Source organism: Talpa occidentalis, unplaced genomic scaffold (assembly GCF_014898055.3).
Source record: "Talpa occidentalis isolate TD23 unplaced genomic scaffold, MPIMG_talOcc4v2.1 talOcc4.11, whole genome shotgun sequence".
Classification (NCBI taxonomy): Eukaryota; Metazoa; Chordata; class Mammalia; order Eulipotyphla; family Talpidae; genus Talpa; species Talpa occidentalis.
Window position 1 is genome coordinate 1,822,867 of NW_023601104.1, and position 17,386 is coordinate 1,840,252.

At 54.8% G+C, this 17,386-nt stretch overlaps 1 protein-coding gene across 1 annotated transcript in view; it reads right to left on the reverse strand.

Annotated features, from left to right (window-relative positions):
• Window positions 1-12,630, reverse strand: part of LINGO1 (leucine rich repeat and Ig domain containing 1) — a 73,424-nt gene extending 60,794 nt beyond the window's left edge. The window contains exons 1-2 of the mRNA XM_054700019.1: window positions 12,482-12,630; window positions 968-1,056 (exon numbers count right to left, since the gene is read on the reverse strand). The gene's annotated coding sequence lies outside the window, so the exon portion shown is untranslated. The remainder of the gene's footprint in view (window positions 1-967; window positions 1,057-12,481) is intronic.
• Window positions 12,631-17,386: the final 4,756 nt, after the last annotated feature.

Below are 17,386 nucleotides of genomic sequence, written 5' to 3' on the forward strand. Positions count from 1 at the left end.
AAACACTTTTCTATTCCTGGTTCCTCTCACATCTCTGCGCCTGTCTCACAGCTCCTGTCACGGGTGCAAAGGCCCATGACCTCCTCTTGGACTCTGCAGTCAGAGCCAGAGAAGAAAAGACGGGGAACTTCAGGGTGCCCCCCACCCCCCAGCCAGGACACTGCCCCCGCGCCAGGGGCATCCCCCGATCTCTGTTCCCAGGAGCTAGGAGGGGGGAATGCCCATTGCTGGGGCCTTGCGCAGGCTCAGCCATCCCTGGCTCCAGGACACCCAGTGCAGGCTCAGGAGGCGGGCCCCGCGGCAGCAGAGGTGCGCCCAGCAGGGAAGACTGAGCAGAGGAGGAAGGGGTTTCAGTCCCCGCGGGGGTTGTCAGATTGAGCAATAAAATCGGTAAGACCCAATATTTGGGACATACTCAGGCTGAAAAAGATTTGTCTGTCCAAAATTCAAATTCAACTGGACAGCCTGCATGTCTTCTGGCAGGCCTAGGCCTACTCCACCCCAGTCCCTGGGGAACCTGCCCAAGCAGCAAGCCCCCACCTGGGGTGCTCAAGAGCACAGAGAAACACCCTCTCTCTGGCCCAGCTCTGAGGGGATTTCAGATGAGCAGTGCTGTCAGGAAAGTCAGAGTGACAGCTCAGGGAGAAGAGCCCCCAGTGGGAGACTGCCCATAGCCAAGGGGCTGGGAGGGTGTACGGGCAAGGCTCCTGAGCTAGCACAGACCCAGGCAGAGCAGCGATTGTCCCGATTGTCCCGGGGCCTCAGCACCCCAGGGGCACCTGGTAAGGAAGGATGGCCGCCAACGTGCCCCCCAGGGGCCCAGGAGCCCCACCCCACGAGGCCCTGCTGCTGACCTTCACACCCTGCAGGGGCTCATTCCCTGGAGGCCAGTCTGGGCCCCACCCAGAGTCTCCCACCCTAGGCCCAGAGGCATGAGGTAGGCTGAGCCCGCCCCACTGTCTCCTACCTGGGTCAGACAGCGGCGCAGGAGTGCAAAGAGACTGGCCTCTGGGGATGCGGGGAGCAGCAGCCTGCACGTTGAGGTCCCAGCATGCACTGTGGAGGGAAGAACAGGAAGGTTAGTACCAAAAGAGATGCTGGCCAAGGGTGGGTCCCCCTCCGCAGGTCCCGACCCCTAGTCCAGTTCCATTTACGAAGGGGCCGGCACTAACTCCCACTTCAGAGCCAGCCTCATGGCACCAGACCCCCGAGCCCCAGCCCCTTTCAGTGGTCAGCCTGACACATCTCCCAGGAGTGGAAGCTTCCTGGCATCCAAGGCCCTATTCAAGCCCTAAACTTCTCATCTTGCACTGCCCTCAGAGGTCAGGCCCGCAAATGTTGTTCACACTAGGTGTATACACACACACACACACGCACACACACACACATGCAGCTCCACTCCTTTTGGAGGTTCCCATTGCTCCCCTTCCATCCTGTCCCCTGATTTCTACAATTTTCGCTTACAGGTCCTTGCCCCCACACCCCTCAATCCAGATGTCTGCTTCACCCCCCTCCACACACACACACACACACACACACACACACACACATTACCCTCAGGGACCCCCACCCCAGCCCCTGTCTCCAGGGGGAAGGCTCGCTCACTCTCCCTCCCCTGCTGTTTCCCTCCTCCTGGCCTCTCCTCCCTGGGCCATCTCACCCTCACACCCTCAGTACACGCCTCCCAGCAGCCCCCCTCATCCCGAGGACAAAGGCCCTGCTCTGTGGCCCCCAGCACCCCGAGCTCCAGGGCAATGGCGGTCTGCTGCTCCCTCTGCCTGACTCTCCTCCAGAGGCGCAGGCCTGGCTCCTTCTCCTTGCCCAGCTCAGCTCAGGCACTTCCTCAGGAAGCCTTCCCTGACCACCGTGTGGGGAGCCCCTCCTCATCCCTGTCGCACCACCCTGATTGACTGACTTGTCATTTGCTTTTCCCTGTTTCAACAATCCCACAGAGAGCTTTTTTTCCAGTCAGGTTAATTGAGGTATAATTTACCTACAGTAAAATTTACCCTTTTTAGTGCACAGCTCTGAGAGTTTTGACAGCTGCAGACAACCGCGTAACCACTGTCACAGTCAAGGTATAGAGCAAATTCATGCCCCCTGCCCAGCATCTTCATGTGTTGCCCCTTTGGAGTCATTTCCCCTCAGCCCCAGCCCCTAGCAACCAACGATCTGTTTTTTTATGCCTGTAGTTTTGTCTTTTCCAGAACATCCCGCAAATAGAATTGTTTAATTCATTTATTTGAAGGTAGCTCTGTCCACTTAGCGCGAGGCGTTTGAGATTTACTGTGTTGTTCCTTGTACCAGAATTTCATTCTTTTTTTATTGTCATATAGTTTTCAATTGTTTATCCATTCACTAGTTGGGAGGATATTTGGGTTGTTCCAGCTCCTACTGATTATGAATAAAGTCACTGTTTTATAAACCCATATAGGTTTTTGCAGAAACATAAATTTTGATCCTGGGTAAATACCTAGCAGTGTGATTGCTGAGTTGTATTTTTAACTACATAAGAACCACCCAACTGTACCATTTTGCAACCCTACCAGCAAAAATGGGAGTTCTGGGGCTCCAGATACTCACCAGCACTGGGTATTGACAACTGTGTAAGAGTCGATGTAATAGATTTGCAATGGTATCTCACTGTGGTTTAATTTGCATTTCCCTCCTGAATAGTGATGGTGAGTGGTTTTCGATAGGCTTGATTTATTGTTTTAGCACCACCACTATTTGCCATTATCATCCTAATTTAATTATCTGTTTATTTTCTAATTTCCCCTGTAACCCATGAGAGCAGAGATCTTGACATCCACTCCCCTAGCACTAGACGAGAATCTGGTACTGGATGGTGGTGGCGAAGGTGATGAGAACGATGGTTATGACGTTGATGTGGTGACACTGATGGTGACAGTGTGTGGCTGATGGCTGATGGTGACAGTGGTGATGATGAAGACAGGAGTGGTGAAAGCTAACATTATCAGAGCCCTTATCACAAACCCAGAACTTTTATGAGCGCTTTATACATCATTACTCATTCAGTCCTCACAACCATTCTCAGAGAGACAGCTACCACGGATAGCCCCATTCTACAGAGGAGAAAACTGAAGCAGAGAGAAGCAGCCCACGGCCACATGGCCAGTGAGGGAGCCCGGGGTCCTGCAGCCACAGTCAGTATACCTCAAGGCCCACAGCGGCCACATTTGCTGAAGGAGCAGAAGCTTGGAAGAAAGTCAACCCCTTCCAGGTCTCCCCAAGCAGAGGTGCTCCTGGGCTGAGCGTCATTCCAGTCTCACGTGGACTGAAGGCATACCCCCACCCAAATTTATGTGTCGAAACCTAATCCCCAGCATAATGACAGGTGCAGGTGGGATCTACAAGAGCAGAGCGTCTGTGGTCTGGGTCGCCATGCAACTGTCTGGACTAAAGTCCGCCACCCTTGTCGCTTGCCACATTGTAATGCAAGGTGTGGTCAGATGGAAAGAGAAAGAAGCAGCTTTCTTGCATCAAATCACTGAGAGGGCCCTCCCCGGTGGTGCAGGCGGTTGAGCGCAGCACTGTGAAGCTGTCCACAGCCTCAGCAGTGCGGGTTCAATCCTGGCCGGCCGGCGGGGGTCCCACACGGTGCTGCAGACCTCTCCTGCTGCGCCCGCTGCTCCCCTCAGCGGTGTATTTCGGTTGTCTGCTTGTTGTGCTCCCCGCTCTGTCTCTGGTGAATCCTCTCACCCTCCCGCGCCTCTGGCCTGTATCCCAGCTCTTGTATAAAAATAAATAAATCTTTTAAAAAAAAATCACTGAGAGATCAGAGTACTTGTTAGTGTGGCACAACCTTGCTGCCCTACTATGTGCTCACTGGCCCCCTGGGGACAGGTAACCATGATGTATTTGGCTTGAGAACAAGTTTGAATGACTTTCTGAGGAGAAAACAAAGCTCTACTTGGGAGCCCCTAAGAAGCCAGGGTTTCACTGGGCAGCAGGTGATCTCAATCCCCAAGTTGAAGGACCCCCTACCCACAAGGAAAGGAGAGGCCCCACACCCCTTATGGTGGGTGTGAGCCACAGTGGGGGTGGGGTGAGCCACGGTGGGGTTGGTGGCACCTCCATGACACCGGGGGCCTTGGCCGATAGCCCTACATTCACGCGCTTAAACTTGACTTTAGAACAAAGGCTGGAGCCTCCCTAGAGCTTTATTCCCAGACTCAGGTCTGGGACCAGCTCTCAGGAGGGCCCCGAGGTCCCCAAGGGGCTTGTCTGGATGGCCGACTCAGGAGAAAAGGCAAACCCCAACAGGGTGAGAGCCACAGTGACAGCGAAACACAGAGAGAGGAGGTCCCTGGGGATGGGAACAGACTGCTTTCTTCTTGGAATCTTCAGCTGCAGCGCACAGGGCACTGCCCCCCGCCCCGATGGGGGCGACACAGCCTCTTTGAGTTCATCAGGCTCTTTCATTGTGAGGCCAACCCCGGAGCTCCTTGCCCATGAGCAACAGACCCTGGAGTCCACACCTGCCCCTGCCTCCGAAGGCTTACTGATTGGGAACTTGCGCCAGGGTGGCTGGAGACTGTGGCACTACGCCGCCTGCAGGGCTGCTGGGATGTGCTAGGAGAGGGGGGTTGGGTCAAGGGGGGCGTTGGGACTATTTAAAGTGAAGAAGGCCCTGGAACAAAGGCAGGTTTGGTGGGTCCGGGGGACCTGGGCTTTCGAAAGAGCAGTCACTAAAACCCCCTGTCAGAGGCGCTGGGGAGGGGCCCGCCCTCGGGCACAGCTGTCCCTGCGTGGACTATGCCACCGTCATTTTGGCTGAGGATGAAAGGGTGCGATGCATACAGCACAAATGAAAACAAAGTCCTACAAAGAGACAGGTAATATCTGCTCCGCTCTTTCCCCCGAGGACTTCATTACCCTGGAGTTCAGTCAGATAAGAAATCCGATACAGTGCACGCGGTGATTTCAGGGAACTGCTTGGCATAGGAGAAATTTCAAATTGGGTGCAACCTGAGGTTTTCACCCAGTTTGGACACCTGGCACCACCACGTGGCCCCAGGATTGGCTCGGGCACAGCGGGATAAGGAATGGCACCAGGAATCCGCTGTTCTGCGCTGTGCTTCCAGGGCGAGTTTCCCAGCCAGTGATGCTGACGCTCCTGGGGTCGGGAACCCAGCGGCGGCTGGAGCAGAGGTGGCTGGGTGCGGGTCAGCAGAGGCCCCTGGCTGGGCAGCACACTTGAGGGTCTCCACTCCAGGAGGAAGGGGGTTTAGATGAGGACGCTGCGGTCCGGCTCTCAGCCCGCCCCGCTGGGCCATGCACAGCCTGGGGCGCGCCTGACGGAGCGGCACTCCCTGAGCGCCACATCGTTTTCTCCTGAATGGCTTTTGCTGACTGATTGGGCTTTAATTTACTGTCTGCCGAGGACTCAGGGCCTGAAAACAGAGGACAGAGGTTGAAAGGCAAGTGGTGAAAGCAGTTCCTGTGGGGAATTCAAGGAACTGCTGGCAGAGGAGTGAGGTGAGGGGGCGGGAATGGGCAGAAGCGAAGATCACGCACGCCGAGGGGTGAGCCGCTGCCCACTGCCGTGCTCTTCATCTTGGTGATCAGAGACGCTCGGCCTCCCTCCGGTAAGCACTTTGCTGAGCTGACACACTCAATTCTGCCATTGTCTATATCTCCAGGATGGAGAAACTGAGGCAGAGCAGTTAGCAGCCAGCCTTCTAAGGAATGGAGGGGGCTGTGTTTCTAACCCAGGCTCCAGTGCTCATCCGAAGAAGCCCTGATGAAACTGATTGGTCAGTTAGAAATGAATGAAAGACTCCTTGGTGCTGTTGGCAGGAATGCTGTCTGTGCGGCTCCAGGCTAAGTTGGCGAAAAAAACCCTCTTTTGGGTCACTCGCCAGTTCTGTGACCTTGAGCAAGTCACATAACCTCTGTGAGTCTGGTTCCTTACCTGTAACGCGCACGTCACGTGGTACTAGAGATTGCAGCGTGTACATGTTGCCTCATATAGTAGTTGGTAAAAACAGAGACTCCACAAAGAGCAACCTCTCTCCCCACTTGCCACGGAGCCCCAGCACAGATGTGCCAAGCAGGTGTGTGCACATGTGTGCTCATACCCACACATGTCCCTGCCAAGGTGAGCGCTCAGGTGCATGCGTTTCCCTCTCTCGACCTGTCCCCAGCTCAGGTGGTGAGAGCATCAGCCCCGTAGCCCCTCAGCCAAAACATCACTCCAGAGTCCTACCTCTGTCCCTCTCGGCTTTACTTACTGTCCAGCCAATTCCTGAATACCCCCAAACTCACCTCCCCAGCTCTCCAGCCCCACCCTGGCACCTGGCTCAGGTGCTCTAGGTGCTCTGGCCACAGTCCCCTCCCAACCCCTCCACACAGCAGCTGCCAGAACGACCTTTCCCAGCCACAAATCTGACCTCACCCCCGACTCCGCTTAAAATCCTTCCAGGAACCTGGCCAAGGAAGACGTGAAACTCAGATGCCCCGAGGAGAAATCTGACAGATTTGACGGAACAGATCTAAAGCTTCTATGAGGCTATAAACAAAGTAAAAAAGACAAACGGCGGACTAGGGAAAATATTTCCAACACACATAACAGACAAGGTTTAAAATTCCTAATATACTAAAAGCCCCTTTATATCAATAAGAAAAAGGCAAAAAGAAAAGAAAAATGGGCAAAGGATATGAATAGTCAATCCACAGAAGAGGAAATACGAATGGCCAGTAATCACATGAAAGGATGCTCAGCCCGGCTGGGGAAAAGGCAGGCAAGTGTGAAACCACAGTGAGATATTTTCCTAGAATGGCAAAAATTAAAGAGCTTTCTGATGATGGGTGGGGAGGGTGGTGTGGGAAAGCCACCCAGAGGCCCCCAGGGTGGGAGCACAAACTGACCCTGCTTTGGGGACAGCAATACGGTGATTCCATCAGGAAGAATGTCACGGGCATGCCCCGTGCCCTGGCAATTCCACATCTACAGATCTGGCCTGCACAAATGCTTACACGTGTCAGCAAGATATATACACAAGGATGTTCGCTGAAGCATGATTTGCAAAAGTGAAAAATGGAAGACAGCCTCAATATCCATCAACCCAGGACCAGTTACATAAATTACACTTAGCCAAACAATGGAATATTAGATAGCGATTAAAAAGAACATGGTCGAGCTGCCAGCCTGACACTGACAGACACCCACCATATCTGAGGAGTGAAAAATGGAAGTTGTAGAGGAAGGTACCTAATATGAATCCACCTTTCTATACTCACATACAATAAGTATGATTGTAAAGGCACAAAAAAAAAAAAAACACTCTGGAAGGAGGTACACTAGCCTGACAACACTGAGACCTTGGCAGAATGAGATTTAAGGGCAAAGAGGGAACTTTCCTGCGGAGCGGGACATGCTGCTAAACCCTTTCAGATCTTTCACAGGAGCAAATGTGGCTTTTAATGGTAACAAAGGGGATAAACTCCCCATTCCACGGCCCCTCACGGGACACAGGATGCAGGCTACAGGACAAAGTCCAAACTCCTTGGGATGGCACCCAGCAAGGCAGTCCACATGCACCACCTGGGGTCTCCCCCTTCCCTCGGTTACCCCAAGTCCAGCCATGCCCAGCTTCCCTGCAACTCCCCCAAACCACCTCTGTGCCTTTGTCCACACAGTTCCCTCTTCCTAGAATGCGCTTCCCTGCTCTCTCTGCCTCAATGTTTTAAGTTGTTGTTCCTGTGCCACCTTCTGGAAACTCTCCCTGAACTCCCCCACACTCCGCCTTCATGCTGCCTTGGTAGCAGCGTGACAGCCGGCACCCAGGGAGCCCGGTGTCTGTGTCAGGCTGCGCCGGTGCCTGGCATCGCACTGACTAGTTTAATCCTCACAGCTACCCAGGAGGGTTGTCATCACCTCATTTAGCAGAAGAGAAACCTGAGGCATAGAGAGGTTACGTGACTCACCCAGGAGTCACACAATCAGTGAGCAGCAGAGTTGGCAAGTGGGCCGGGCTGGGTGCCCTTGTGGCCCTCCACCTGCACTGAGCGTATTGGCTGGCCTCCCTGGTACCAGGGCCTGCAGAGCTCCAAGATTTGGAGTCCCAAGGGTGTGGCTCACCTTATTCCTGCAGGGCCTCCCATACCAGCAAGGGCCAAAATCAGGCTGACGGGCTACAGGGCTGGGATGGCACCAAGAAGGGGCAGCCAGCCAGGACTGCCAGGGAACGCGAAAGGGATGACTGTGTTGGTTTGGCAGACAAGGACCCCAGCTACTTCCTGTACACCTACTGTGTGCCTGACCTGGAGGTAAGTGGCTGGATGCCAGGGGCAAGAAGCCTACCCTAGGGGGGGCGGGTGGAGAGCTATGGATGGGGCTCAGAGTCTGGCTTCTGACAGGGAGACAGCAGACGGGGATCTCCAGGAAAGAAGTGGCATTTGGGCCCAGCCTATGAGATGAAGGGGATCTAGGCAGATGGAGCTGGGGAGGGAACTCCAGGGGGCTGGAGCAGCTTGAGCAAAGGCCCGGAGGTGGGAGTGTGGGGAGTGTGGAGAAGAGTCACTGGTTTTGGCTGAAGCATGAGGCAAGTGGGGCAGCAGCAGTGGATTCGTGGGGACCCTGCGAGAGAGATGGAAGCAGGGAGAGCGGCCCACAGCAAGGAGGGGTTAACCTGGAGGGAGGGGTTGTGTGACTGCGGCCCAGGTACCAAGCTTGCACCTGTAGGAAAGAGTGCACCTTCCCAGATTGCTGAGAGGATTAAACCAGACCCCGGTTTGCAGTGCCTGGGGTCTGGGGAGAGGGGTGGACCCTCCCGGGGACTCCCGTGGTGCCAAGGAGAGAAGTAGCTCCCTGGGGCATCTGTCTCCGTATCTGCCCATGCCACCCCGCCCCACCCAACCTCCCACCCCAGGCCTCCCAGCCCATGTGTCTTCAGAATGGTCACCTCACAGGGATGCGAGAGGCAGAGCCCCAAACGGAGCAGGTCCCTGCCTCAGTTTCCTCATGCGGGTAGTGGACAGGCGGGCTGGCTGGGTGCTTTCTCCAGGCCTGGTTATTCGGAAGGGTTGGGGGAGCGGAAATTCAGAGGGGCAGGGTGCAGGGCAAGAAGGAGGGGGCCTGAAGGAAGCAGAGCAGGGAGTGGGCAGGGAGAGGGGAGGGAGGGGGCTAGTCCCCTAGGCAGCCAAGATCCTCCTCACTTCCCAGCTCCTAGGACCCCAGGTGTAGCCAAAGCCCTTGCTCCCAGTCCCCCCCCCCATCCCCGCTGTAGTCACCCAGGGTGGAGTGGGGGGAATGGAGAAGTTGGAAGAAGAGCCCCCACAAGTCTGCCAAGACAGCAGTGCTCAGGCCTGGAGCAGGCCCCACCGGGAACACGCCCCCCTGTTGCTTCCAGGGGGGCCCGGCGAGAAGTGGAGAAGCGCAGTGCCCTCACACGGGGGAGCCCTTGGTTCGCCAGGAGCTGCGGGTGGCCCAGGGGAGTCATAGCCAGTTCTTCAGGGGAGAATCACTCACCTTCAGCCCCCCGAACCTTCTCACCGGTTCCGGCTCCTCATCTCTCACGGGGACCCTGGGACCTCGGCTCAGCCTCCCTTGCCCGCAGCACCGGCCAGAGGCCACTCCAGCGCGGTTCCATGCTGCCCAGCCTCTGGGATGCCCCCACCTGGGCTCCAGTCTCTGGGCGCTGTCATGGCCTGTTTGCTTGGTGCCCCCCCTTCTCTGCACCACCACCAGCCCCGTGGGCGGGAACGAAGTCTGATTCATCTTGGCCATTCCAGAAATGAGCCCAGGAGTCCCGCCCACAGGCAGCTGAGTTGGCAGCGGGGAGGGACAAGTAGGGCCATTTGCCCCTAAGACCCTGGCACCTGTTTCTCTGTTGGCACACCCATGGCAAGGCTGGGCTCATTGAGGGTCTGGATCCGGGGGGGGGGGGGCCGGCGAGAAGTGGAGAAGCGCAGTGCCCTCACACGGGGGAGCCCTTGGTTGGCCAGGAGCTGCGGGTGTCCAGGATCAACTGAGGGAAGCTTTCTGCCTCCCACCATAAAGGGCTCAGGACTCTCTCCAGCCTCCCCACTGCTCTGAAAACAAAAGTTCCTGCCCAGGGGTGCCAGGCCTTGGTTTCTGGGTCCCAACTATGACCACCCTCTACCCTGCAAGGCCAACCCTATGCTCTGCTCCAGATAGGCTTTGCTGAAGTTCCCTGGCCACCACCTGACCCCAGCAGAAGTAGCTCAAGTAGAGGAATTACCTTCTTGTTGCCTTCAAGAACAGCAAAGGTCAGCCCCCGGCGTGGGTGCACTCCCAAGCCAAAGAGAAGCAGTTTGGGGGTTATCTCAGATGTCTCCGTTACCTACCCCATGACCCCCCTCCATGAGCCCAGGGGTCCCAGGGCCAACAGAGGTAGTAAACCCAGATCTGGCTGAACCCGCAGGTGATGACAAGTGTCAGCTGGCACATGGCAATAAGCTGTGCCACCTAAATCCCCCTCCCGTCCCGGTGCCTGAAATCCTTCCCCTGGGCTCCTGGCCAGAAGTCAGCCTGGCTGACCCTCCTCGGAAACCTCTACCCTGGGTCGGTTCTCAGTCAGCGCCAGGGAATGCCAGGCGCCTGGGCTCTCAGGGACTCGGGTCTGGCCTAGGCCCGGTGTTTGCGGGACCCAGAAAGAGGAGCCGAATTAGAGACGGGGCTGAGTGGGCCTCCGAGCTGGCTTCCTTCTGCGGACAGACGGCAGCACAGGGCAGGAGGCACAGCGCCCCTCAGTCCCCAACCTCCTGCCAAGCCCCCCACTGTCTCCGCCTGCTATTCTCAGACAGAGGGTCAAGTTGGTTTACTGGAAAGACACATGGTTCTCATTTTAATTAATTAAAGAAAAATCTAATCACTGCATTAAACTTCTCATTACTCCACTTGAATACCCGTTAAGTAAATTTAATTACCAGAGGATCGGGTTTCCCAGCCTCTTTCATTAGCTTTTGAGAAGAGGGGGGGAGGGTGGAGAGCAGAACAATGCCATCCCCGACCCGCGGGGGCCGGGGGCCGCTGCCCTGGGACCACCATGGTCAGGTTTTGGTGTCTGCCCAGGGACAGGCTTGGCCCTGGGCCTGGGGGAGACCCCACCCCACCTGCCCCTAAGGAGGGGAAGGGTTGGCATTTGGAGGCAGTCAGCACTGGCCGCTCTTGGTTATTTTTACCCCACCTCCTTCTAAGAGAATTTGAGGCTGCTAAGAACAGCACAGTGGAAAAATAAGACAAAAAATCAGACCAAGGGGAAAATGAAAGAGAAGGCAGAGACAGGCCATTGCAGTCTATGGTGCACGCCACAGCACCCAAGCACTTGTCAGGATGGGGCCACGAGCCAGCCTTGAGTTTCCCAGCAGCCAAGGCAAAGAGGGCAACTTTGGAACGGATGCAGCAACCAACCGAGCATTCCTGAGGAAAATCATCCTTGGCCTTGGTCTTTCAATCTATAAAAAGGCTGGAGCAGGAGAACGGACTGAAAGAGATGACCCCTGGCTGCACTCTGAGCAGAGGCTTCCTGCAGAAGGAGGAACCTTTCCAGGGCTTGAAAAAGAGAACAGGGCAGAGAGCAAGGAAGGGCATACAGGCAGGAGAACTGCATGACCGAGGCTTAAGGGGGAGAAGAGAAACTATTAGAGGAGAAAGGCAGGGGCGCAGAAAAGGCAAAGGTGGAAAATGCTTCCCCAAAGGAAAAGCTGAAGGTCCACCCCGCCTCCAGACCCTAGGCCAGGCAGCCCAGGTCCCCAGCTCAGAAGGGGAGCCAAAGCCAGACGAGGCAGGAGGGCAGGGACCCCAGGAGCGGCCAGGCTGGGCACACGAGGTCCTGTTTCCCTGTGCGAAATGGTGCCATCCAGATCTCGATGGCTGCCCGGGTATGGGCTGCTTCAGCTGAATGTTCCCCCTTCTTCCAAGAACTGTCCTCCACACGTGGAGACCACCTCATCCAAATAGTACAGGCACCCAGAAAGGGCCCACCGAAAATCACTGACTGATGCAGGGATGCAGCCTTCCTGTGCATGGGGTTATTGTGTGCTGTGAACTATATTCCAAGGCGAACTGGACCAGCTCTCACCTGAGACCAGGATCCCACTGGCACCCGATCCTGGCCCTAATCTCTTCTCTCCTTCCTTGTAACAAGCCCTTGTCTCAGGTTCTGCTTCGAGGGAATCCTGACTGACAATACTCCCTGGGCAGCTCCCAAACTCCCTGGGAGGGAAGGGGAAGGCAGGGGTATAGGCAGAAACTAGGCCCTGGTCACATTGTTTGAAACACTGGATCAAGCTCTGCCTGAAGTCCTACCACCGTATCCATTAATTACGAGTTGACAGTTACATTTTATTGCAAAGGTATTTTGCTACTGCAACCGAAGGGATCCCAACAGATAGAGTGTTCAGAAAAGTTTTCCTCCTGTCTCAGGGACGGTGGCGGCTAGGGCAGGCAGTGTGCAGGGCCCAGGGAGTGGGCCGATAGGGATCCACCTACCGTGACTGCTACTGTGCCCAGGCGAGTCCCAAAGCTTGAGGAGTCCCCCCGAGCCCAGGCTGGGGCGAGAAATAGGCTTGGGAGCTGGTCTGGGGCTGAACAGGGCCAGCGCCCTGGAGATGCAGGTGGGAGGCTGTGTGGCCCCGCAGACTCAAGGAAGCCAGGTCATGGTCTTGAGATGTCTAGAAAACAAGAGAAACATGAGTGAGCGATACAGTTCCCAAGGGGAGCGAGAGGCCTCTGGACTGAGGTGGCGAGGCAGGATCCTTAGAGTCGGCTAAGATCAGCCAGGTTTGTCACTTCCTCATCCTCGTGTGTCACTTCCTTCCCCAGCCTCCCCTCCCACCCCCTGCAGCACCTCCAGGATGCACACAATCATCTGGAGAGGTCTGCCCTCTGAAGAGTAGGGAAGGTCTGGGGGCCAGCATGCTGGGAACCCATATTTTGCAGACAAGAGTGTGTGTGCTTGGTGGAGGGGAGGAGGCAGAGGAGGCTGGGAGATGGGAGGCTTCATCCTCAGTGCTGTGGACCCAGGTCTCCTAGGGAGTGTCCAGAACTAGGCCCAGGAATTAAGCAGAGGGAAGCAGCCATCTTGTTGACCTGTAGTCTAGCCTTCTGAAAGAATGCCAGAGGGGACGGTGGCTAACCCGAGGGACGAGCAGTGGTGTGTCGGTGGGTGCAGAGAGAAGGCCTTCCAGTGCCCTCCACCCTGAGGAATGAGGAGCCCACCATTCTGCCTTCACGCCACTCTTCCATGGGCACTGTCCCTGGCTTTGGGAAGAAAAGTAGGGTGTGGATATCTTAAACTCAAGACACTCACAGAGGTCCTGACCTTTGGAAAGTCACTAAGCTTGTCTGGGCCCCTCGTCAGTCCCCTGATCTACAGGCGGCTCTTTTTCTTCTTGGCTCAGAAAAGGAACAATGACAGACTCCAAATCACAGCACATGAGGGCTGATTGGATCTTGAGAAATGTCTCTAGCTCGGTGCAGTCCAGGAGAGCTTTCTGCAGGGGTGGAATGTTCTATATGTGCCCTGTCCAGTATGGGATGTGCGCAACACGTGGCTATTGAGACATGCAGAGTATGACAAAGAAACTGATTTCTTATTTTATTAATTTATATTTAAATCTTTTTAAATTTTTTATATTCGTTTTTTACTGTTTTACATCATTGTTCATTTTTAAACAATATTTGCTTCCCCCCCACCCCCTCAGGTGTAGTCCCATAGTTTCCTTCCCCAATGCACCCGTGCACCATCACCTCAGTCCCCTGTGAGGGAGCTCCCTCCCTCCCTCCCTCCCTCTCCTGCCTCCATCCCTGCAGGATGTCTCTGGTTTATAATTGTCCGTTTTTGCTTTGTTGTGTTTTGTACTGTTATTTTTTTACACTAATGTCTTATTTGCTTCCCCTATATTCCTGCTATAAGGGAAACCATCTGATACTTTTCTTTTTCCTTCTGGCTTATTTCACTGAGTTCACTGAGCATAATTCCTTCTAGCTCCATCCACGTTGCTGTGAATGGCATGAGTTTATCTTTTTTGATTGCTGACTAATATTCCGTTGTGTATATATACCACATCTTCCTGATCCAGTCATCTATTTTTGGGCAGACAAAGATATATTTAATTCTTAATAGGCTGGTGGTGGCTACCACACCAACAGTACAGCTCTGCACCTACCCTGGCCACAGAGAAAACTGAAGTCCAGAGGGAAGAAGGGAATATTCTAAGGTCACACAGCAAGAGAGTGACAACGGCAAACCAGAACTGGTTCCTCCAGTCCCTCATCCCAGCTCTCCACAGCACCCCCTGCCCTTCCATGATGGCCTTGTTCTCCCATCATCCTCAGCCCTGTCACACTGCCTGGCCTGTCACACTCCCCACTCTGTGGTTTCCTGGAACACAGTGCCAGGCCACATTTGAAGAGACCTACTTCTCCCATCCCAGTCATTGGCCCATTCCAGTCCCCTGACAAAGCAGCCTCGACGAATGTCCCTAAGGTGGCCCAGGGAAATCATCCATCAGAGAAAAGTGCTCTGGGAACAAAGCTGTTCTCTGTAAGGTTATTTATAATGGCAAGATGCTGGAAGCTGCGTAAACAAGCTGCAACAGAGATGACAAAATGCATCATAATGCCGCTGCGTGATGGAATATTACACAGCCATAAAAAATGATGAATGTGGAGACTGGGAGTGATATGCAGCTACGTTTACCTAACAATATTGAACACGGAAACCAGTGAAATAGATGAGGGTAATAGTGGGTAGGGCTCCACTGAGCCCACTGACATCCAGCAGCCCCAGGCCTCAGGGCAGCCCCAGGCCTCAGAGCTGAAGCTGAGAGACACCACATACATAGCCTTGGGACAGGAGGAGTCAGGGCCTGAACTCTTGATTTCTAACTCAAGAACAGTGCTCCACAGCTGCCTCTGAGCCAGGACGGTAGTGTTTGGGTGCCCTTTCTTTTTCACTTACACACTCATCTTATTTAGCAAACACATACTAAGCCTGGCACCTTTCAAAGTGCTTTATAAATGTTGACTCATGTAATTTGCCCAACAGCCATAAGAGGAAGCAATTATTAAGCCCTTGTTTTTAAGATGAGGCAACCGAGACACAGAGATTAAGTAACTGCCTAATGTCAAGGGTCACTTCTATTTCCCACACATTCTGCAAGGTTCCAACATTGCCTCTACAGGAAAAGAGCAGGAGGGTGGGGAGGGAACCTTGGGTGCCTTGTTGGGGGGGAGAAAGAGGTAGAAATGCTGATGGATGTGTATGCTTCCCTTTTTAAACTGATGGAAATTCTTTTTGTAACAATAGAAAGGAAACAATTCAAGAAATAAAATTAACGTATCAAAAAACAATACAAAAGAAGCACACACACAAAGATGAAAATTTATCAAAGGGGAGCTACTGATGCAGCCATGACCTTGACAGGGAATGCAATCCACCTCCTGGCAGCAACACTCCGCTCTAGGCTTCTCTGCCAGTTTCCTGACCCTGGACCACTCCCTCCTGCCTGGGTGAGATCCTCACCTCAGAGGCCAGCGGGGAGCAGCCCTGCGTGTGCGTGGACTTCAATAAACACCTCCGGGCCCCCACAGCACAGCCCTGCCGCCGGCGGGACTCCAGGCACTGGCCAGGACTGAACTCCACAGGCCAGGCATGCAGGTAGAACACTTGAGGCCCCCAAAGTAAAAGACCTTGCCAGAGGTGACACAGGAACCTCACACGTGCACATGTGAGTGTGCCTCCACAGGGCCCATGTGTACATGTGTGTCTCCTGTGCATGCAGTGCTGCAGGCCCAGGCACCCCCAACTCACTCAGGGCAAGGGCAGGTGACTCGCAGCTTACACATACATGCACGCAGATGCACACGCGCACACACAGTAACTTTACATTATTAACTGCTCTTCTAGCCATAATTGTGTGACCTACTTCTCCTCACGTTTCTGTACCTGTCTCTCATACCGTCATCGAATACTTATTGAGCACTAAGAATGTGCCAGGGGACTCACAGGTGCCGGGGTCCAGGGGGCTACAACACAAGGTGTGGTATTCTCAGGAGAATGGGGGAATAAGTGAATAAACCACCGTGATAATTCCGAAGAATGACCAGTGCGATTAAGATTACCTGCCGTGGCAATGAGAGAGAGGTGGGTGGGCTGGGGTGGGGGTTACGCTCGCTAAAGGATCGGGAAGGCCTTTCTGCAGGGTCACATCTGGATCCAGAGCTCTGTCAGGACAGCAGCCACACTGACAGCTGGGGGAGAGGGCCAAGCGGCCGAGAGGGAGGCGCCCGCATTTCTGAGGAGCTGCCGGCAAGCTGGAAGAGGGGGGCCAGAGGTGGGGACAACTGTGGGAAAGAGGGCTGCAGAGGGGAACTGAGGCCATGAGGGCCCACGTAGGGGCTGTGGGTTTCATCCCAAGTGCAAAGAAAAGCCGGTGGGGATGTTTTCCCTCTTGTGACAAGTCCCCTGGGACTTGAGGAGTGGAGAAGGCCTGGGAGGAGAGCAGGGCCTGTGGGTTGGCTATTGCAGCAAGCTGAGCACCAGGAGAGGAGGCTGAGGCCAGGAAGAGGTGGGGCCAGACAGTGAGGAGGATGAGGATCGTGTTAGAGCAGAACCAACAGCAGTTGGCCTATGAGTTGGATGTGAGGGGGTGGGGTAAGAAGAGAGAGGAGTCGAGAATGACTCTAGGATCTTCTACAGACACGCAATGCTTTTACAACCAGACCCCCCACTCCCCCCAATTAAAAATAACTACTGAAAAATAACACAGCAGATGAGCCACCCATGGAGACTGCCACACCACACACACACACACGTACACTCACACAGTCTCAAGTCCCCAGGGTGGGGAGGCATCTTTCTTCCCTGAGCCTGTTCCTGCACCAGCGTGTGGTACCCTCCTCAGGTTGACAAGAGACAAGGTGATCCAAGAAGCTGGGGCAGGGCAGGCGGTGAGGGTGCAGAGCAGCTGGCCTGGCCCAGCGCAGCCCCCGCGCAGGCTAGCTGGAGAGTGGGCCTGGGTGGCGCACAGGTGTGGGGGCTGGGGCAGGCGGCAGCTGAGACAAGCATGGGTTTGAGGGTAAGACCGTCCAGGGTTTGAGTTCCTGCTCTGTCCCCTGCTAGCTGTGGGACCTTATTTGGCTTCCCAAGGCTCAGCTCCCTCATCTTTCAAGGGCGACTGCAACCCTCTCGCTGAAAATCCTGATGAAGATCATTGAGATGCTGTATGTCAAGAACCTGCATTTATAAATAAAAGCTTTTTGGCGGAGAGCATGGAGCCTTACAGGCAGGTCCAGTCTGATCCCCAAAGAGGGATCAAGTAGAGAGCCAGCGTCCCCTGTACAGAGTCCTCCACTTGCCTCTTGCCACAGGAATGGGCCAGAGTGGGTAGG